Source organism: Cygnus olor, chromosome 13 (assembly GCF_009769625.2).
Source record: "Cygnus olor isolate bCygOlo1 chromosome 13, bCygOlo1.pri.v2, whole genome shotgun sequence".
NCBI lineage: Eukaryota > Metazoa > Chordata > Aves > Anseriformes > Anatidae > Cygnus > Cygnus olor.
In genome coordinates this window covers 17297887-17321417 of record NC_049181.1, presented here as the reverse complement: position 1 = coordinate 17321417, position 23531 = coordinate 17297887, and the positions used below count along the sequence as shown (strand labels likewise).

The following is a 23531-nucleotide window of genomic DNA, read 5'->3' as shown; positions in this document are numbered from 1 at the left end:
GTTTTAGCATTACATTCGGCTATGAAACACCTCAGACGTTTCACTGCTGAGATTGTTATTTTATTAAATTCTTGTTAGTTTTTTCCTTTATATGATTGGACTGGCTCCCCGGTTTGTTTCTGGGGGTATTTCATGCTTTCACCGCAAAACTTATGTGTACCCTCATCTGCATTTGCGATAGTTTCATAATGACTAAGTCACAGCTGAATTTCCTGCTTTGTAGTTGGATTCACCTGCACCCCACGCCCCAAAACCACAGTAATTTCCCCATGTTCCATCTTCCACCCACAGCTGCAAGAGCTCTTTACAACCTTTAACACTCTTGAGCTCAAAAACCCCAAACCACAATTCTGGGATACTTAAGAATTGGAATATGAGATGTTTTTGTGGATGTATCCGAATTGGAATATGAGATGTTTTTGTGGATGTATCCGATCCCGATCCTGTCCACCTTTCGGAAGGCAGGAGCTTATGGGTTTTGTATGAGAAACATGCTCTGCTACCAGTACTGTTTCTGCATTCATGCAGGTAATAGCAACCTGTGCTTTTGAAACAGGTGCATCTTAAATGCACTGCCACCCTGCAGCTAGCTAAGTGACCTTGGTGACAGCCACTGGGTAAGGTGTTAGCTCTACTGGGCACCAGTGTTTTTCCTTCAGTTAAGATTAAATCAAGAGCAGAGAAGATTTGTTAACTAGGGGCAGGGGTGGGAGAGAGGGGAGAAAAGATGCCTGTAACTTACAGGAAAAAAGCTTTTTCAAGACAGACTTGAAAACCCATATGGCTGTTCAAGAGATTCTTACTCCCTCCAGCTGCATCCAGAAGATTCATCCTTCTCTGGTACAAATAGTATAGTTTGCACTCTTAACTAGAAAAGCATGTTGATCCCAAAGTGCCAAATTCTGCTTGCCAAATATTGCTACAGATCTAGAGCTTTTTTCTTCTTCTGTTTTAAATTTTTTGTTTGCTACTCCCTGGCTTGGTAATGTTTTCCTACATGCAGACTTGCATTCAGATATGTAAAAATGCAAGTCTTTTGTCTTTTGTTGTTGTTATTTCAGTGAATGCCTTACAGCTAAATTCCTCTACACTGTAAACTGTAGCACAGAATTAGTAAGCCTATTACCTTAGTTTATGACCTGACTGAGTGGAGCAAAGTATCTTCTTCAGAGCCTTCTTTATGCCTCCATGCCTGAAGACAGATAATCTTATGCCTCAAATCCCAAACTAAGCTCTAGATAAACATGTTATCACCCAGAACTCAGCTTTGGTAGTGCTTTAAGACAAGTAAAATTAATAAGGGATGAAGGAATTCCTGTGGACTTGTAAATCTGTAGTAACTCTTCAATGTCAGCATAAAGCACAGCTTAATTCTAAACTTGTAGCAAACTCACAAAAAAATTTGGAAAGATTTAAACTTTGTAAAAGGCTTTACAATCTGACTGTTTAAGCATTTGAAGCGTTCCTGCAAATGAGCCATATCCAATGTGAGCAAAGGGTGTTGAAGCAGGCTTTAACAGATTACTTTTTCTTTCTCTTATTTTGCCTTATTATTTTTTTTGTCATGCATTAAAGCGATCAGAATTGGTTTTCTTCCTGGAATACTGAAAATTTAATATAAGTGCTGTTACTGATAATGTGCTCTATGATTGTAAAACAGGTCACCAGCTCTGTGTTGGCATTAATTGTCATCAGAGGGAGGTTCAGCACCTGCTGGTTTGACCTGTGACTCCAGCTGAAGGGGCCTGGGTCGGGCAGTTACTGTCCTGCTGCTGCCTCGCCAGGGTTTACGGAGCTTTGCTCAGGTGAGTTTAAATAGTCCTTACTGGTGGACCTGTGCCTAGCTGATGGGCAAGGAGAAAAAGAAGGAAAACAGGAAAAACAGCGTTAATGAATACCTCAGAGAAATTACAAATTTCTCTTCGACTTTCTATTGAAATTGCTTCTTCAGTTCGTTGAAGTCCAATTGATTATTTCCTTTTCCAGAAGTAGGGGCAGAAGTAGAGGTGTTCCTAGGCCTCCAGGAAGAAAGGAGTTAAAGGAAAACATGAGCAGATTGTTGAGATATGCTGAAGGCTGCAGATCCCAAAGGTGAGAGCACTCCACTGCTGCCCCCAAGGTGGCAGGGGGTGGCAGGGGCTGGTGGGAAGGTGAAACAGACCTTGCGTTACCTCTGTCTGGGGCAGTCTCTGACCACCTGCAAGAACAGGTAGCTGTTAAATGTAGCTTTGCCACCAGCATTGATTTTTAAATAAAGCAGCTGAACTAACTTTCATGTCCTTCTAGCATTGCAGTGTCACTGAGGTGCTCTGCAGTTGCTGGTAGCTGGTTGTGACACACTGTTTATTACAGCAAGGTTACATCGAGTACATTTTATAGGCACGTTGCCTATCTTTTTAGAGGAAAGAGTCAGAATAGCTACTAGACGCCAGGCACTGGAAGATACGAATGAATTTCTGTGGGCCCCTACATCCAGCAGGGGTTAAGCAAAGGAAACGTCCTTCTGATAAATACCCTTACATGCTTCATTTGCAACAACACTTGCAAAGTCAACTGTAGAAAAGGGAGGAACTGTTAGTGGGAAGAATGCAGGTTGATACCAGGTTGCTTTTATTCTGCCAAAGCCAGCAAACAAGCCTTAAACAGCTTTGAACTGGCTAGCAAGCTGCAAAAGTTCTTCCATCATTGCTCTTTTAACTCCATTCTTATCAGTGGTACTTTCTTCTTGCAAGAGTGGGCTGTTGTCAGAGCTCAGCATTTCTTTTAGACTGCTACAAATGCTTTTAATGTTACACTACCTATTGAAAATACTGTGAGGGTAATGTAGCTCCACAGGAGAGCTGCAGAATGCTTTTTCAGGTAGCTGGACCATCAGTGGGCTGTGTGGAGCTGTTTGGATGCTAATTCCAGGTACTATGTGTGCTGTCTTCACTCATATGTTACTGGATTTACTCCCTCTTTCTTCAGTCATCATCGAGCACTGGGCTCTCAGTTACTGAGATTCTACGGAAAGGAGAAAGAGAAATGAAGGTAGAAACTATTACAGAAGGAAAATTATCACCATGTTCTTAAAATGGTTTCATTAACCTTTCAGTTCGTTATTTGAAAGACAAGCAGTGTGATATGAGGAGTTTCAGTAAGTGGCAGATATAAAGTGGCAAAGAAGAAAAGAATATATGTTCCTTCTTCACCTTCTACTTGTTCATTTGAGAATTCCCTTCTGTCACTGCCCGTTTCTCCTCCTGACAGAGAAGTGGCCATACCAGCATGCAGCAGATGCTGAGATACGAGCAGAGGGCACATCTGAGTGTCTTAGATGACAGAAAATAGATGAACCAGTGGTCACAGTGGGAACACAGGTTTGCAAGTGTGCCACCAGCATCAATAGAGCTGCTTTGCGCGCCACAGCATCTGGCCTTTCACCAGCATGTACAAATGTTTCACTGGTTCCCAACGAGAGGTTACGGCCAGACTTCCTCAGCAGGCTCAGAATGCCAAGCAGCCACCGGTCAGTTCCTCTGGGATTCACACCAGCGCCCTCGTCACGTTATCCTGGTTGTCTATGGAGCAGAGAGTCATGCAGCCAGCCTGCCTCTTTTAAGCTTGATATGTGTTAGAGACAGCCTCATCCTGCGCTGCACCCCATCCGGCAGTGGTCCTGTGCTTTCTCAGGTCCTCTTGCAGACTGGAGGGTAACACTCCTGGAAAACCTCGCATCTTGTTAAAGTCTGTGGTTATTTCTGAAGGGCATCTTCTGCTACTGAATGAATGCACCTCGCTACACAGAAACTCAGCAGATGGGGTTTGCTGCTTCAGGCAGTGAGACCGTGTAATTGAGCGTGCAGTAGCACCTCTCTCCAAGCATGTGTATCAGGCAGCCAAAGCCCCAGAAACTCGATGCTCCACGTGAAGTACGCGATGTTCACCTGGACCTCGCTGCCAAGCCTTGAACCATGATTTTCAAGGCCAGGGCAGCCTATAAACTAGCACATTAGGCTGAGTCACTCTTCTGGCAGGATAGGTCTAATTTCTCTTTCTGTAAACTGAGTCTCCAGAGTACAAATCTCCAGAGTACTTTATCATCCTGCAGCTATTCTAATACAACAGCCTTTGAATGACTGGATGTTGCAGAAGCAATGATTTACATCAGGTAGGGGAAACAACTCTGTGGTAGGTCTTTCAAAGAAATGAAGCAAAAACAAATTAGATATTTTATTTTTGTGTTTTGTCTTAATACTCAACTCCCCTTTGGATCATTAAGATCTTTCAGTTTTCCTCACCAATTTGTCTTATCCTTCCCAAGAGCTTTGGGTCAGTTCATGTAGCTTTTAATAAAGGCTCTATCTCTTACATAAACACACACGTACTGACACAACTCCGAAATCACCACTGGTAAACAAGAATGTTAATTGCTGGGTAATTATACTCTACAAGGCAGGGGGGTGGGAAGCATTGAAAAGAAGCTGCAGGCTTTTCAAGACAGCAATTTGTAGTTGGATTAAGCTGGAACAGACCCAGGTCCCAGAAGCGAAAAGACAGCGCTTCTAAGCCTAAAGCAACACTTCTTTGCCAGTTAGCTTTAAGTATGCACTGCCCAGTCATAGTTCCAGCCTCTCTGGAAACATTTAACACTTTAACATGAAGGGGACAGAGGCTTAACCCTTGCATTCTGTGGACCTGAATTTTATTTAACGTATATATACAGGCCTAGAAGGGTTTTTAAAACATTGTAACCTAACTATAACAAAAACTGTTTTTTCTGTAGCATCTCACAAGCATCATTGCTAAAACTGCTGCTTTTAACAGTTAAAACAATTAAGCTGAAGTTCTTTGATTTCCCTGGAAGGGCATCCAGTCCCTATCCATCAAAGTCTTGGGCTGCAGCAGTTTTGCCAGAGGTTTTGTTCCACAGAATGATGGATGGGTGAATGCTGGTAAAACTGTTTAACGTAGGTTTTTCTAGCTATTTCTTGGTAGAAGTGCATGTTGGCTGCAGTGCTCATCTTGAAAAATGTCAGAGGGCCTTATTCCGACAGGTATGTTGTCATTTTGGACGAGCAAGTGCTTTGCAGAACTTCTCTTTCCTGCAGTGTTTGTATTTCCAGATCCATAGGGGATTGCTGAGGGTCAAAGTTTCAAAGAAATTAATCCCTGTTCTGGGCTGTCCAAGTGTCGATGTGAAATGGCACAGACCATTTTGCAGTGCATGGTTTGTGCAGTTGGCTGGTTATCCCCTTTCTTCTTTTCTGGCTAGGAATGCAAATAGTATATGCAAATCTGAGGTTTCGCAGGATTAACAACAAAAAAAAAATTGTCCTCACAAAACCTGGGCAAACTTTGGAGGGAAATGTCAAATAATTGGCTCTGTTGGCATACCTCAGAACTGTTAGATAAATATACACAGCAAAAGTGTGTTTCAAATCAAAGCCATTTCTCTCTCTCCAGCTACAGCGCCCTGTGTAGGACTCCCTGCAGGAGCTGATGCCATCGTGGGCTCTGGAAGGAAAATACTCTGTCCCTGGTTAGTCCTTACCAGAGACCCAAGGAACTCGGTGCCTCGGGGTAGCATCCTGTGATCTCCACTCAAACAGCCTGCTTAGTGCCAGGCTTCCCCATCCCCTCTTATCCCTGCTGGGGCTCAGGGCTCAGCCCTGCAGCCAGGTATGTCGGCGTGCGAGGGAGCTGACCAGGGGCACGCACGGGGTGGGCAGAGGAAGGTGGTGCACCCTCGGCTCCTAGTTGTAAACTATTAGTGATTCCATTAGAAAGATGCAAGATAAGACTTGGCAGAGAAGGATCCGCCTGTCTGAAGCTTTGCGTATTTACCTGAATCTGTGGGACTGTCTGCCAGTCTTTGCGCACAAACTTAATTTTAAGCATTCACCAAATTATGCTGTTACTGTTTGCTGTCTTTTTTCCATATACCCCAAAATATTCTTAGATCTATGAGGATTACTTGGGGTCTTGTTACATACTCACTTTCCAAGAAAACAAATGCAACAAATTAAATAACTTCAGGCTTAACATATTCTGGTTTGTTTTACAGTTGTCTCAATTAAATCTGCTTAAGTTTTCCTTTAAAAACGGCAAGCTGATTAATCTTAGCTGCTTTCCCAGTCTAGCAGCCTCTTCCAGGGTTAAAAGAAAAAGCAACAATTGCCAGATCTTTTAATTTCTGGGCCTCGCTGGATGTAATGCCTGTTAACCCCTAAGGACTGCTGAAACATTTGTGCTGCGTAGGCCCTTAGCCAAGCTTAGCATGCCACAGATGAAGTAATGCCATACCTGTCCATCTGTTTGGCCTATTGCTTTACAATATTTGGAATAAAAATTTAATTTCATATAATTTTCTGTGACATTGTTTAGAAATAGACCATTTGTATGTGTCAGAATGAAATGCAAATCACCCCTTTAGCAAACGAAAGTGTGATTTCTGACTGATATTTTGTAAGGCCTGATTGTTATGATTGCTACCCAGTTGTATATCCTCGCCTTCTTCCAGAAGAAAATGTAATGGAAAACGTAACCCTAACAATTACATACAGATGGCACCATCCACATGATTTCAGCTCTGTGTGATGGCTTATGTTTCTCTAGTACAACTGGTGTAAATTAAATTGTAGTCATCTTCTGCACATGTATTATATTGTATCTTCACCAGCACTAAGAACAAGAACTGCACATCTGCTGGGTGAGAGGACGTGTTGGCAATATTCTGTTTATTTGGCTATTGCACGTTGCGAGTGCCAGTGAGAACCCAGGGATCTAGCTGAATTTGTTGGAAACCATATTACACTTCTCAGATCACCCCATCCACAATTTATTGTCTTCTCACTGTGACAGAGCGGGCTGTGGTGTAAGTTTTTCTTCATCTTCTTGCATGCTGGAAGCAGCAGCCGTTTCCAACTGGAGTTACGGGATCTGTTAGAGGATCAGGATGTTCGGGGGAGGAGTGGGTCTGAAAGAGGAGGGAGGTGAGGAGGGGAGACGAGAGTACGTGCACTTTACCCACCCTTGAAAATCAGTACTCTTTTTTTTTCTTTCTCTTTCACAGACTGTTAAATAAGATTCTGCAAAGAAAACAGAAAAGGCCTCCTAGTTCATTCAGTCAATCGTCCTTCAGAGCTGCAATTAATGTAAGTTGATAAACAGTACCCTTGTGCTTCAGTTCTTAACCACTGTCAGCAAACATGCCCCCCCCCCAAAACTCTCGGGCTGGGCGATGCAGACGCGAGCTCTGCCCGGCCCCGGAGCTGGCTGCAGCCCAGGCAGCGTGGCCGCCTGCCCACAGAGCCACACAGGCCTGGAGAGCTCTCCCCTGCCTGCACCTGTCTGTGCAGACGTACCCTGAAATTGCTGTTGCTCCCTGGGCTGGAATTGTCTTTCTGTTTTATATTTTGTGCTGCACTGGCCGTAGGAGAGTGCAGCACAGTGCCGGGGTGCCTTAACTGCAGTTGGGATGCAGCTGATAGCTGTAATATGTGCTGCACTTGCCAGATACAGTGCTGTTGTCGTTGCCCCTGTTTAAATCTGGCATAATTCTGCAACTTTAGTGGACTTAGTCTTGATTTAAGCTGAGGTAAGTGAGAACATCTTTTAGAGGCAATATAAAATGATTTAGGGGCTTGTCAGAAGAGTCAAAACATTAGCAATAGGCCCTTACCTGCTTTATTCATTGGCATTCCCAGGGCTCTTGCTGCAGTGATTCAGCTAATTAAAATTCCTTTTACCTACATTTTCCTTTACAGCTTCAGGTGGCTATAAGAACTTTCATTTCATGTCCCAAACCATTATAATGTGTAAAACAGATGCTGTGTTCCACTCTGCGGTGGCAGCATTTCAATGGTAGATCAAGTGATCCTCCTGCATAATATCTATTACTGGCTTGTGCCACCAAGATTGGAGAGAGATTTTTAATCAAATGTCTAAAAAGAATGTGAATTTTTCAGTTGTGAAGTCTCTGTGAAGCACAAAGCACTGCTTTTGTTTTATCTTACCTTCTTTCCATTCCCTGTGTGTGCCGTGCGTGTGTTTGTGTGTATATATGAACAGATTAAATTAGGAGTTCTTTCTGAATATCTAGCCGGTTGATTCATGCATGAAATACAGACAATAGCAAACATGTGAGTCGTTAGTTACTGTGAGATTACGGGCCCAATCTTATTCCCAGGGAAGTCAGTTTAAAGCAGGGCCTACGTCCTTAATGTTTTCTACAGAGAAGCCTGAGACAGTAACCTTAGGAGAATGAAATGTGAAACCCCCATGGCAATTTAAGTAGGGCCACAGTTGAAAAGTAATGAGAACAGGTTCCCTTTGTACTTCTCTGAGCTGCACTTGGCATCCCTTGGGGCAAATTGGGAGAGTTTCAGCCTTCAATGTCTACACAATCCCTCATTTTTCAGGAGCAAAGAGGCATGTTACAGAAGAATGCTTTCTGTTCCTTGTAAGCCTAGAGTGGAAGGAGATCACTGATTAAAGCAGAGGCTTTTGATTAAATGATGAGGCTACTTTCAGTGATTAAACAACAACAAAAGAAAAAGGTATTTTGGGCCCCACTTTCTGGCGAACCTTGGGCTAAAATAGCCATCTATTGAAGCGCACAGGAGAAAGCAAGCAGCTCAGTGGTCATTTGGAGGTTGGGAAGGTGTAGAGCAAGGAAAGGGAAACAGCAATTTTGGGATTATGCTAGTATTCATCTGTAATTGGATCACTGTTTATTTTTGTTTCTTGAGATGCTGTCACAGGCATGTATTGTATTTATATTGGTAACTCAAGACACACAATGCTCTGTCACTCATCGTAGATAAAAGGCTTCAGTGTCCTCAGATAATTATGGAAATTTTATTAGCTATGATGAGACAATCATAAAAGGTATCAGGGCTTTGATTTCATCTTTTGGACGTGAGCCTATTTTTTAGTCCCTATTTTCCATTTATTTGGACAATTTTTAAAGCACTGTTAATCTTTTAAATCAGTCAAACTACGCATTTCTTTGAAGCTTTTATCTGCGTTCCCAAGACAAGCAACTGTGATGATAATACATGGCATTGTAACACACCCACTGCAGTGAAATGATTCACTGGCAGGCCAGGACCAAAATTTCCTATTCCTTCATCTTTGTCAGTCCATGCAGTCACAGCCAGTCTGTTTATCCGGGGCTCTGGTTTATGTGCAACTCTGCTTTGCTTTGCATCTGCGTTCCCAGGTCTGTGCAGCTCCTATAAAAATGTGGAAAAGGCTGGTCTGTTCGAATCTGTTTCTATGTATTTCACAGAGTTGCTATGCTTGCATTTTTTTAGTGTTTACATGCTGCAGTCATGTAAAAAGCACAAGGTTATGTGGAAAAGGGCAGGGCTTGCTTCAAATTATCATTGAAAGAAATAAAAAAATGCAGAGAAATGTCAGGAGATCTTGATGAACATGTTTCTGCGGGAACTGGAAAAGAGAACAAGCCACAAAATTAGGAACTAGATCCAGATTCCATATCCTTCAGCCTCACCCCTAAGGGAATGAAAAATTCAAAACTGAAATACCACAAGTTTGGATTAAGTTTTTATTTTAACCTCTCTCTCCGTAGTCTGGTTACACTGACAGTCTCTTAATAAATGTTAGTGTGAGCTATACCCATACCTGATTGTTATACCTGAGCACACGCAATCATATGATGTGCAATTTCTTCCTAATTTTTTCCAGGATTTTAATGCAATGGTGGAAGCTGGCAATTCTGCTAAATATTACTGAGCTGCCTACAAATATTGCAAGATGTTTCCTGCTTTTAAATGAAGTCTGAAAAAATCAGAGAACTCGTTTCCACTCTGGCCCTTATACTGAGAAAATGTAAATTACTGGCTGAAAGAGATGGGCAAACATGTCAACCTTTGCGCTTAACTTAAGGGTTTTTTAGTTTGAAACGTGAATTTGATTCCAAACCAAGCCAACCACAAGATAATACCAGAAACTGCATTTAACTAAATAACTGAACCCTTTATCCATGCTATTGGGATTTCTGTAGTGATTAATATTTATGTCAGAAACTTGTGATACGTCTTTTTATTTCTAAATATCGCTATGACGTTATGTGAAAGCAAGTTGTAACACACCTTTTTGGGGTAACACAGTATCTCCCCTGCTTTCCTGTGCATCAATATTGAAGATAAAATAATTCTTGTAATGGTAAGAGACACTTTAATATTGTTATAATAATTGAATTAAATTGGTTTTCAGAGGCAATATATTCTGCCTGCCTTGAGTTGGCACGAAGCACATGCACCGTACAATAAAATGTGTTTATGCCAGAAGCATTTGTTTATGATACAGCGCCAGTTACCTGTTGTGATTTAAGCAGTGTGATTAAAATAGAGCGATTGAAACTTTCTTGCCCTTCAGTGTTCTTGCAAGTAAAATTTTACTCCCTCTGAGCGCTTAGAATTTTTGCTAGGTCACCTTTTAACTGTGACTTTCAAGAGCTATAGTCATTTAATTTATTATATAAAACTGTGCTAATTATTTTCACATTCAGAACGTCTCTTCCCAGTTTTTTTCTTCTGGCAGAACTCCCCTGATACAATCGAGCTGGTACATCGATTTAACTATATGATGATGATGGGAAGGAGGAGCCGTGTTTACTGTTGTAAAGGCAACCAAGACGTAAAGGCTGAGATAAAAGGAGTCATGCAGAAGGATACATTTACATCAGCCTGAATCTGGCATTCTGCCTTGCAGGGTTTTCTTACTCCTTTTGCATACTGGTACCTGCTTGTCTCTCCATTATCTTTAAGTCAGAAGTGTCATGTCCCTGTTCTGCTGTCAGGTCAGCTGTGATGACCGATTGCTTTCTTTCTGTAAAGAGAAAGTAACTGCCAAACAGGCTCATTACATATTTTAGAAAAATAAATATGATAGAGGACGTTTTGATCAGAACTAGGTGGTGGTTGCTGCACAAGTTCAGCTGCTTCAACCATACCTAGTCTCAAGCATTGTAAGTGGCTTTCGGTGACTACCGGTTATTTCTACCTAAAATATTAATCCTAGTTCATTACCTTAACAGAGGTCAATTAGTTTATTGATTTGGCCTAGAAATATTTCAGCCTTTGAGGAAAAAGACTCACAATATTTTTACTCTGTTCAAATTCTTCATCGAATTTAAAGGGACTGCATCATCTAGCAGATAAAAGTGATATTTAGGTAAGGTTGACCTGATTTATGTAACACTACCTTCTCTTCATTTGTCTGCCTCTAAAGCAGGAATACAAAACTGTTAGTGCATCGGACCAGGAGTAATTGAATTCTGAAGCATCTGAAGTTCCTCATTATCTTCAGCCTTTCTCTGGTTTGCCTGTGTTTTGACAGGACTCCCACTAATATATAGAATCTCTGCCCTCATAATGAAAAGCAATCAGGATTTTAAAGGATTTTTTTTTTAGTGATGTATCTTGTGGTGTGTTGTATTCAGCTGGAGTTGGCAGAAGTACTCAGCAGACATAGGCATGTCATTTGACTTCTGTGTTCAGAAGTTCCCAAAGACAGAACATGAGGGATGGAGGCTGTAGGCTCTGCGCAGCGAGAAGATCCCACTTGGGTTTGGCCGGGTGAAGCACAGCTGATTCCTAATTAAGCTCACAAGAACCGTATAAACGATAAGGGTCTTGTGATGCCAGAAATGTCTGTTTAGGAAAGTCTGGCTCCTGCCTGCCAAGGCAGCGTCCAACCATTGACCTGAATGTCACCCACCAGAAACTTCTCCTCCTTTGCAGACCGACAGCTCTGCCAGGAATCCTTCTGGTGGCACCAGTCCTTGCCTTCTCCCTCGAGCCAGGGCCGGTGCAAGGAGGAACGGGTACGGCATGTGGGGAGCTGTGCTTCGGCTTGGCAGCAGCAGGCAGGGAGGCGGCAAGGTGCGGTAAGCCGGGTGTGGGCAGGATGGGGTGGCTGGAGGGAAAACACGCCAGAGAGGGTCAGGGAAGACAGGATCGTTCCCCTTAGCAGCAGCCAAGAGAGAAGAGCAAGGTCCAGTTGGTGGGGCACAGGAAGGGAAACGGCTGAAGGTGTTCGGAGAGTTAAATCATCACAGCTGCCTTTTTCCATCCGCTTTTGTTTTGCCTCTTCTGAATTCCGACACCTACACAATACTCTGTCTTTTAAAAACAATGTTGGAGTTCCCGACATTGAACTCTGCAAACAAGTGTGTTCTCAATTAAGTGAAGAACTTCTCCTGCCCCCCCTCGCTTGATACGAGTGCTTGGCTCAGATGTGCTGGCCTCTAGAGGAATCACACGAGCACATTTTTCAGAAGGTTTCCCCCTCCCAAAATCCTATCGAATGGCTGTTTCTTATAAACCAATGGAGGTAATTTCATGGCTTTTCCCTTTCATGGCCACCCACCTCCTCTTCCCAGCTAGCTTTGATACAAAAAGACAAATCCTTTCCCATTCACATCAAAAGCAGGAGGGTCGCTCTGTGTCACCTACCCTGGGATTTTGACTCAAGCTATTCGGAAAAAAAAAAGCTGGAAAGAGCAGCTTGGTTTTAACTCAACCGCAGTGTGTGTCACTGAGAGTTTTCAGGGTCACTGACAGATCAGTTTCATAGACCAAACAGATAAATAGGCACAAGTTATTCTTTATTATTATTGTTTATAATTTGTTCATGCCATAAGTGTGCTGAGTGTACTACAGAGGATACGAGCCCTTCCCCAGGGAACATAAGGTCTAAGTTAGACATATGTTTTGTATATTTTCAATGTGTATTCAAGCACCTCCAGCACTGGGTAGGCACTTTTAAAAACAAATTTAAAGTAATAACAATAACATGCTGAGTGATAACAACAGGCATGGGGGTGAGAGGAGGACGAGGGTTACAAAAATAAAGATCATGTGAATTGTTTTCTTTATGTCACACACGAGGCTTGGGATTTCTCTGTTTTTTTTTTCCTTTGAATGCTTTTGTCATTCCTTTCTCTTTGGCAACAGAAGATGACAGACTTCAGAGGCTGAGGAATTGCTGCTGGAGAAATGAGGCAGAGGAAAGGGGCTGATCCCCCCCTTAGTACCTGAGAACCCCTGGGGCTGTTAGGGAGAAGCATTGCTGCCCGCTGGGAGAAGCGGGAAGGGGGAAAGAAGAAAATCTATCCCGACTGACCAAAATCTCTACCACCACCTCTGGTGTGTGAGGTTGTCCCTAGTAGAAGGTGTAACGCTGATTTTCTTAGGCTAAATCCTGAAAGACCTTTCTTAATTCTTATTTCAGCTGTCTCTAATGGTAGTGGGAGTTTGTGAATTCGAGAGCAAAAAGTGAGTGAGGTTCCCAGGACTCAGCACTTAGTGAATGAGATTTGTGGTTATAGTTTAGTGCTTGTTCTCATGTTAGCTCTCATGCACCCAGAGCCTTTCATTTCAACTAGTCAGTGGGCTCCTCAGTGCTTGGAGCAATCACTGCCAGCAGTGGGCATTTCTGTAACACTTCAGCCCCAAAAATCTGCTTGAGCTTCCTGTTCTGAATAGGCTGGTTTCTATTAGATCTGCGCTTGAGCATCCTTTCTGGTGCATCATATTGGAACCTTGCAGTTGTTACTGTTTGCTCATTTATTTGTTGGAAACTTGCTGAAGGGAAACCACAGTAGGGTTGCTGTCACACTCGGGACTTCAGGTGATGTCTCGGGTATTACACAGGAATCAGGCTTCGCAAATTCAGCAATGGACCTAATTTTGGTCTGTAGCAAAGAAGCTGACTTCTGAGAGTTGTTCCAGATTTGAGGCAGTGCTTCTGGTATCCCAGTTTACAGTGCCTGAACGCTCCCTGTTCTAGGGAGAATCCAAGGATTTGTAGGCTCTGCCACCCCGTGTTTGTTGTACATGGGGTCAAGAGGCTCTTAAGAACTGCCTGCAAATTGGGGATATTCTGGGGAACACGAATCTGACTCATGCAGCTTCACACCACCCTCTGTCCCCACAGAGGCAGAGGGGAAAGCCCCAGATAAGCACATATTTGTGCTTACATTGCCATTTGCCCCGGTTGCTGGCACAGCTCTGGGTTATAGTACTGCCTGTTGGGGTTCGGGAGAACCCAGAGGTAGTTGGACTCACAATAGGAATCTCTGGCCCTTGTCTCGAGAAGCAGGCTGTAAACCTATTATTCCTAAATCCAGAGAAAGGAACAGTTTGGCTAAACTTATGAATATGGCCTCCTCGGCATTGTCGATGCCTCTTACAGCAGCCCTACAGCAAGGCTTTCATTAGCACCAGCACCTTTTCACCTGTGTTTCATGTCCTGCAAATCCCTTCTACTAAATCCCTTCTACTCCACCATCGTTCTACCGCCGTGTTGCCTGTGCCAAGCTATGTGCCCGCCAGGAGATGTGGTCTGTACATGCTTTTGTTTCCAGTTAAGCCCTTTTCTTTCCTGGTAAGCATTTGAGAAATGCTGTGGCCTGGAGAGAGAGAACAGATTTTGCGTTTTCTCTGTTGTGTGAGTTGTAAGTTAGTTGTTAATAAAGCCAATTCCTTTATCAGATGCTGTTTGTGAAAATATGTTACGCATGCTGGAACTAATTTTTCAGCAGTTATTTGCTTCATGTGGGGATTACAATAGGCTGGGTTTCATCCGATAACTTTTGCAGCATATTAGATGTGAATTTACTAGCTGTGAACAGTTGAATAATACGGAGTTCACAGAAGAAATGAGCTCCACCATCCACAGTACACCAAGCTTTCTAAATTAGCTCTGGCCAAAGTTCGTATTTCACAACCCGCTAAATAGCTTTCTTATGGATCATAAGATGAACGTATACTGAGTGATGCAACCAAGTTTATAATATCTTCAGTATAAGGTGAACACTTTCTAACAGATCATGACATTATCGAAGTGCTATTTGAAATTAGCTCCATATGCTGTAGCAAGGCTGTAAGATTTCACGAAGAATTTCATTTTCAAATGTTTTTCATTCAAGTTCACTGAGGGTAAATTGGAAACACTTGGGTATATCCCACTTACGGATCTGTTAAGACCCACTTAATTTTAACACGTGGGTGTGTGGAGAGAGAGTCAGGAGAGGAGAAGTGTAGGATGGGGTGAGTGGGGATAACTTTATCTACTGATGTCTTCTGAAAAGCCAGACAGCGTGTATTTGCTAACGCTTGCACGAGTGCTGCTGTGCAGTCCACACTCTCTAGTTCCAGGGCTTTTTTAGAAAGGTGAGATCTTCTTGTGGAGAGGCTGGGAGCCAGCCTTTGGTCTCTGCCGGGTTGTGGCAGGGGGTTAAGCAAAGGAGTTCGCTCTGTGCTCCGCCACGGTTCGGGAGCCAGTTGGCAGAGGCCACCGGAGAAGAGCCAACGTAGAAATGCGCTGGGTCTGTGCTGTTTCTGGCAGGGCTCCTGGATGGGTTTAAGCCTGCCTTGCCAAGCAGAGGTCTACTCAGGAGGGTTTGCGAGCGGCGTGGGGAACTGTTCACTTCGCATTATCGGGCTCTGCAAGAATCATAGAATCATATAAGAGAAACGCGGTGGGGTTTTCGTGTTTGCTGGGCAATAAGTGCATCAGAAATTCTAACTGGCTTTAAATTATTTATTCTCTTTTAAAGATCCTTTATGAAGAGGATGTTGCATTGAGGAATTCATGTTTCTTCCCTCAGCAGCTTGAGCTGGGTAGGGGTTCAGACTATAATATTTAATTGTGGACAGAAGGACTAAGTATTATTGGCATGAAGTGTCTTAGTACCCTTCTAGTCCTATTAAATATACTCAACTTCAGTGGTGCTGATAGTATTTTTGTAGATTAACCAAGTTCCCCAAAATTCTGGGTTTTTATCACATTATTTCTAGCCGATTTTCTGTTCTAGACAAGATATTCTCCTAAGGAGAAAATGTAGAAGAGAGCTATTGAAGGCATAATCTAGCTGTTTTAGGGAAGCACCAGGAAATGCTGTGCAACAGCTATTGCAGTTCCAACAGCACATCAACTGGCAGAAACAAGAATGTCAGGGGAGTTGATTGCATAGCTTATCCATGTCTAGAAGGATATGGTTTTCATTTCGAAAATGCTATTCATCTAAAATCTGAAATTCTCATACCCACAGCATGAGTGTTTCTGAGTTTCGCATCAGAGCCTGGAGTTAAACACACGTGTGCACCTTTACATCTGGTGCTTTTATGAATCATTTTGAGGAACTGTTACTAAGCAGCAGCAGCTATAGCGGAGCTCCATTTTATAAAGAGGAAGGGCTGTGTTACTCATTTTGTTTCCAAAAAATTCATTTGTTTTGCATTCCCAGAAGGTACTTTTATTCTCCCTGAAAGGTCAAGCAGAAACATTGATGTAAGTCCTGTTTATGGCAATCTTGTTAGATTTCCAGCAATTGCAATGGAACATATTTATAACAAGTATGTTTCCCTCTAGGGTGATACTATTAGTCAAAATATGCTTTCTCATATTTCCACTACATAAACACAAATACCTTTCAAGATTCAAACTTACTGGTCTTGAGGATTCCCACAGCCACATCTCATTAGTGGTTCAGAAGGCCGCGCTAGCCATGGTTTCAATTTGGGATGAAAAGGTTTTGTTAGGAGAAATAACTTCAACCAAACTAAAAGGTTGAAAAACAGGATAATATTCCATGTGTGGGCTGTTGTCCTGAGCAAAACAGCAACCCTGAGAAGTCTGATACTTTAAACATACAACTCGTGATTCAACGTGCTACGGATCCAGCCAGGTTTGATGCTTCAGTCCCAGTTATGATATTGTGCCATTTCCACAGCATTTAGCATTTCGCAAACTTATGCTCGATGCACTGGTAATATATCTGTCATCCCTGGTGCAGTGTAGCCACTGACTCTGTATTTGGTTCTCTAGAAGCATTCCTAAATATGTTGGTATCCTAGCACAAACTGTAAAGAAGCAAACTTTCCATTGATACTACAGGAACAGATTTGACAAATATAACCCAAACTGCATTATTGGGAAGACTGCAGAGTTTCTAATTAACATAGCCATGATGACGAATGAGCTCTGTGTCCCTGCTTGCATTTCATTTCTTCATTCACAAGACTTCTGTTGAAATAGTGTGACAGCGTTAATCTAGAGAGTGTCCAGATAGAGGCAAATACCAATTGAGATGAAATGAAATTTTAGATCTCAACATAACAATCAACTGAGTATGAGCTAATTATTGAAAGAAAAGCAACAGGCTCTTAGCCTCATGTGAAGTCTCAGGAGGATTTGTCTACAGTGTGTTTCAGCTGTCTTCTTGCACATTCATCTCAGTCTGAATAGAGCCTGGTAGAGACACAGAAACTGTTTTGGTAAGAATTTCAGAAACAGGACACCTTGAATGCTACTTTAAAGCCAGTCTCATTGATATACATGGAACAAAAGTGATTAAGACTTGGAAGTACAAAAATGAGTTTTCTTCCTGCTGCTGCAGTTGAAGTGCAGCTGTTTGAAATGCAGACCCCCTTCTCGGGGTCTATCAGCAAGTTCATTAACTACTTTTTGGCAGCAATAGTGCTAGCTGATCTTCGTGTCCTAGGATTGAAGGGAGTTGAAACACAATTTCAGGATGAAGTTCCAAGGAATAGCATTAAGGGCGTTGTTATGTATCACTATGTTAAAAACACTAACTATAATTCAACAGGAAAAAACTGGCAAAATACTGCCTACTTCAGTCTGCCAATATTTATAAGCACTCCTGGGGCTCATCGGCATTACAAGAGAAGAGTGAATCTAGTGGTTATGTTATGTTCCGAAAAATTTGGGCCAAAACTTGTTTTTCACACAACATTTCAAGAAAATTATTTTGTTTTTCCCACAGATTATAATGGACAATTGACAATAAATTGCATTTTTCTCAGGGTCATCAGCCATAATTCACAACATCCATTACATCCGTAGCAGTCAGAATCGAGACTAGCCAGAGCTTGCATAAGGCAAGAGAAAAATGACTTGGACGGTCAACAGCAGGCTTAACCACTACACTTGTTTTTTGTACACTGAAGACAAAAGGTGACAATCATAGGTATTTTCTCGTGTTCTGTTTTTAGATGGAATAGATTTATTTGGAGATTAATGATAGGGTGAACAGGTCATTCAACACTGATACAGCTTGACTGCTCTCATAAAGCTGCAGCAGGACTCAGTTATATCCCAGTGAACAAAAGTTGCTGTAACTTTGGGCTGAAGCTAAGATAGATTGTATGCCAGTGTAGAGTAGAGAAATAGTCTCTGCTAGGAATTAAAACATGATTTTGAAAATCAGCTGCAGTGCAAGCAGACTTTCACCAGCACTTTGCCAGTTGAAAAACCGTAATAAAACCATGTGGATAATGTGGTCTTTCTTTCTGATTGCTTCAACGATATTTCATCAGCTATAGACTTCTCTATACCCATAGCTTCTCTACCACCAAGTCTTTATCCAGATAATCAAAGTGAAGAAGATGTACACTGGAATTGAAGGCAAAAAAAATAAAGAAAATGGACGTTATCTTCATAACATAATTCAAATTAATTATCCAGTAGAATACTGTGTAGAGGAAGAGCCAAAGAGCAGTGCAGTTAACTGAAGGAGTCTGCTAAGGACAGTTCGGAAGAGGTACCTCTGGGTGGTTACCACCAGAAAATGATGCCCTGCACGTATCGCACTTATTGCTGGAGTAAATCTGTTACTGCTGAGGTGGCTGAACATTGTGAAAAGTAAAACAGTAGGGAAGAGCTCATGATTGACTTTTGAAAAAGATTAAAGGATTAAATAATTATAACTTGGATAAATGACAATTAAGGATGAAAAAGCCTTCTAGAAGTAATTGCAGTTGAGCTCTGGAGAGGAAGTTAGAACTCTTCAGTACTTTCTGTGGGACTACAGATAGGAAGTTGAGAAAAGAACGTGAGGGTGGAATCAGAAATTTGGTCCTTTCCAGTCAATCTAGTTAAGGTGGCACAAACTTCATCACTGAGTCCTTTATATTTCAATGTTGTGTATTTTTTATATTGTAGAGGATGATCTGTTGCTGCCTGGCATGCAGACTAATCCTAAGGTACTTAATAGATGGGTTTTGTCATCTGTGTGTCTGCAATGCTTTCTATGCATATGCAGCTTGTAGATGAGGAAAAAGCTCATGGAACTGAACATTCATCAGCTATGTTATGTTTTGTTTTAGGAATTATCTGATAGGTATATCAGTAGATGCTTGTGGATTTTTTCATGCATTTTCTGAATCAGGAGTTAATATAGTTAATATATTATTTATATGAAAGCACCACAGAATTGCTTCTAGGACCAACTAAACTTCTGTATACCTTGGAATTGTAGTTTTAGAAAGGCAAGCTTTTTAGTAGACCTTTTTATTCTAAAAAAAAAACAAGCAATTCCGTTATCCTAGCAATAGCTACATAGCTGATTACAAATATCAGACTTCCCAGGGTATTATGGAATTCATTCTGCTAATCTAATTTAATTAATTCTGCTTCAAACTGATTGCCAGACTGACACATGTTCTGAAGTTGGGAAGAAACATCAGATGCAAATGAGGCTGGAGCCTCCTCCAGGAGATGGGTATGCATTAATGGAGAAAAGAGTAAGAAAACACATCAAGTCAGTAATTATGGTACTGATTTTTAAAAAATACCTAAAAATGAAACTCATTTTTCTTACAAAGCCTCTCTTGGCAGTTCGTGGAGGAGGTAGCAGTATGTTTGAGAGGTTTCTACAGCACTGGCATTTATCATGTACTTGAATGCAGTGGAAGATGTGAGGCAGCTAGCTAGGGAAGTATGTACATTACTGTTCAAGAGAGCTCTATCTCAGGAATAGCAAAGCCTGATAAATCTTTCCAGCTCAGAGGTTCAGGTTGTGCTTTACTTTCATAGGTTGAATACCAGTGTGCTGCTGGGGTCACACCAGATCAGTTCTGTGGTATACCTAGATGCTTTATCAGTATGAAACCATGAAAAGGGGAGAGGGAGGAAGGAAAAAAAAAAAGTGCGGTAAGACAAAATAACATAAATAGAAAAAGACAGTTGCCTTTTTCATGTGACTGGTTCTGTAGACAAGAGAACATTGACTTGAGTGTTGAAAATGCCTCCCTTTCAATTCATTATAGACTGCTCCTTGCAGTGATTAGTCCAAATCAGTGTGTTCTGTGCCAGTGATCATTAATGTGTGCTCATCAGGTCATCAGACTTGAAATCCACATTGCTGGATTTCTGGTATCTCGACCCTGTGCAAGTGACCGGCTCTTCTTTAAGCCTTGGCTGGTAAACATGGTGCTCTTGATGATTTGCCCCTGGACTAAGCTTTCATCAGGAGAGTAGTTACCCCAGACTGAAATAAATTTGTATTCTGTATTTTGCAAAGGAAATACCGCAAGGCCCATGAATACTGTATTCAAGTCTATACCTTCAATATGAACTAAAAACACAGTTGTGCTATTCTCCTTATTTACTTGAGATTTGTCCTTTTTGACTGCCCCAGGGACAAAAGTAGTAATTTGAAATTTGCATCCATATTATCTGTTGCCTTTCCTATCCATATGCACTGTCTCCAAGAGCCCAGGGCAAAGATGCCATTATGCTCAGTCACCAACAGGCCAGGTGCAGTCAAGAGATCTAACAGAATGTTAATAAAAGACCTGATGAAGAAGAAAAAACAAATAAACCTGCTATTGTGCCTGTAAGAATTGCTGCTACCAGGAAATTAAAACATTACGCATGGCATATGCTGCCTGCCTACAGTCAGCGCTGCTGTGCAGGTCTGAAATCGTGTCTGCCATGTCCAAAGATCTGCAAAACAATCAATTTGCAAAACCTGGTGAGTTTACACATTGCCTATATCTCATTCGTGAAAGATGGCATTGATTTAAGTTAAAAAAAAAAAAAAAAGTTTTGCTGAAGCTTCACTGTGTTCAGAAGACCCAAAACTTCACAATATTTTCTTTTAAAAGATAAGGAAATAATTAACTGGCTGCAAGTGTGTTTATCTAGTTACAAAGCTCAGCAGTGAGAGGGAAAATAGATACCAGAGGTTGATTGAAAAAGATGTAAATGAAAAAATAAAATAAACACCATAAAATACAGCTATTTTAGAAGCCAGAAACTGGTGTCCTGCTATAGTACTCACGTATGAACTGGGTCAACGTAAGAATCAAGGATCAAAAGGACTGTACTTCTGTTGGAGATTCGATGACATTGTTCCCATTTCTGTGTGCACGTCCTGGAAGAGAACTGGGCTCTGATTTGTAGGGCTGCTGGTTGGGATAATGTGGGCCAACACATTGTAAGAAGCCATGGGATGCTCTTTTGAAACTTTAGGAGCTTGCTCAGTGTGCATCATGGCTGAGGATTGGTGAAGCCATTTGGCTTGAGAAATGCTTCTGGTTTGGTTTTGAGAACCGCACTGACACTTAACTGATTTAAGCCACCAAAAAGGAAGCTTTTCTTTTATTTGTATTCCCCTTATGAAATTACCTGTGCTGCAACTATTATGTGCATGCCCATTTTGAAGTCCAAGATTTGCATAGCAACAAAGCAGCAGCAGCAGCACACTGTGCTCTTGGCATTGCTGTAAGTGCTGTACAATAGGTCCGTACCCAGGGTTTGTCCCCAGCCTCCCTTTCCTTCTTCTGAGGGCTCCACACAGGGCAAGGATTCCATATACTGGAAAAATACAGAGATTTAATTGTCGCAGTGTCAAATAGTAAATGTCTGTGATAAAAGTTTAGGGTTCACTTGAGAATTTCAGGGGAGGAAGGAGGATGGGGAAGAAAGGTTTGTTGCAGGTATCTGGAATTAAATCTGCTTTGGTATTTTGCTCTTAAAAAGGTATGGAATGGTATGTATTAACTGTCCTATTAAAAGGATGCTATTTAGGGTGCAAAACGAAGAACTCAGAAAATAGGGAATGTCGCATTTGTAGCACTTCATGTGACTTTCTAGCTAAACCTGTAGCACAAGTATGTTTATTAAGATTTCTGCTCTCTCTGGGTTATCTGAAGAGAAGAGTTGGGGGGAAAATATTTCAAACGATATTTGGGCAAGGCTCTAAATGTGACACAACAAGCTTATGATTTTTCCTTCAAAACTTTCTTACGACTTATCTTTCTGTAGTCACCAGCACTGAGACCCATATCAGAGCGCTGTCTGTCCCTACGGAGAACAAGCAGCTACAGAACTGGATGGCCTGCAATGCAGATCGGTATCACGCGGACTCCGGCACCCTCTAATGGTGTAAGCACTCGTTCACCATATGTTCCTATATAGTTACAGACAAGATGACTGCATTTTGTAGTAACAAGACAGATTTTGCTGCAAATGGCTGCTTTTTCACTTGGTGATAATTACGAGTTTTGTAATATTCAAAACGGCTTTGCTTGCAATCTGGGCCGATAGACTCTGTTATGTGCTCCGGATACCCTGCATGTATTTCCACATCAAGTTGTGTGTAAATGTTGAAGTGGTGGCTGAGGCATCTGAGAGAGCAGGAAGCTGGTGATGACTCAGAGCAATGACACCATTCAAAGGCAGGGCAGATACTACCCTGCCAGACAAAGGAAATTGGGAAACCTATGGGGTGTGGGGGGATTCAGTCCACTTTGGTTTTAATATTAGTGGTAGGATAGTTGTCCAAATGACTGCTGTCCCAGAGCTGTAGAGAGAGATCTTAAGCTGGAATGTACAACCACAGCGCTACTCACTTCAGCAGAACTTTTCAGATTTACATTAGGCAAGTACTTTCTAACAGTCTCCTTAATTTACTTGATCCACTGCAAGGTAGTATCATAATGCTATCTTATTATGTGGATAAATGTACGGTAAGACCATTGTATGTATATACAAACTCACATAAAGTGCAGAAGTCACAGTACAGAGCTGCAGAGTCCTTCCAAAAGTAATGAAAAATAGGTTTTCCTGGGATTTCCAGGAAAGTAGAGGACATTGATGTGTAAATATGACATCTTAGGACATGTGGAGAGTTCTTACTGAATATGGCAAAGCGCATTTTTCTGGTAGATTAGTACCAATCAATTCTCATTAAACTTTAGCCTTCTCCCACTACTTAGCTAGAAAAAAGGGAAGGAGAAGGGAAAGCTTTTGTAAAATGTGACTCTCTCTGAGAAGTCACCAGTACAAGTAACAGGATCTCTTTTGAAGTCTGAAGATGATCAGATGCGTGCAATTTTTCTTTTTAAAAGTGTTCTGTAATTCTGTCTCCTTGGCCCATTAGTCCTTTGAACTTTTTGATACAACAGCAGTCGGACAGAATTGCTGAGTCCCAGCCTATTTGCAACAAACCATGAAGGCTACCAGGAATCTCCAGCCATGGCAAAAAGCTGCTCCTGCTTTTGTGAACCATGTGAACTGCGGTTCACGCTGCAGTAACTATACGCAACAGTCTGGACAACAGCCAAGATGTTAATTAGCAGTTACAGAGCTTGTATGGGCTGGCCCTGGACCAACACTTTTTTTTTCCTCTCTGTAATCAGCTGTTTCATTTCCATTTTTTTTTCTGAAAAATCCTAGTCTAACTATTCTGCGGAAGCTGGGGTGCA

General features: G+C 41.8%; 1 long non-coding RNA gene across 1 annotated transcript; it reads left to right on the top strand.

Moving 5' to 3' along the window:
- Positions 1 to 1686: 1686 nt before the first annotated feature.
- On the top strand, positions 1687 to 22105 carry LOC121077161. The gene is made up of 3 exons (XR_005823928.1): positions 1687 to 1805; positions 15575 to 15638; positions 22090 to 22105. It is a non-coding gene; the product is annotated as an uncharacterized LOC121077161 (long non-coding RNA).
- Positions 22106 to 23531: the final 1426 nt, after the last annotated feature.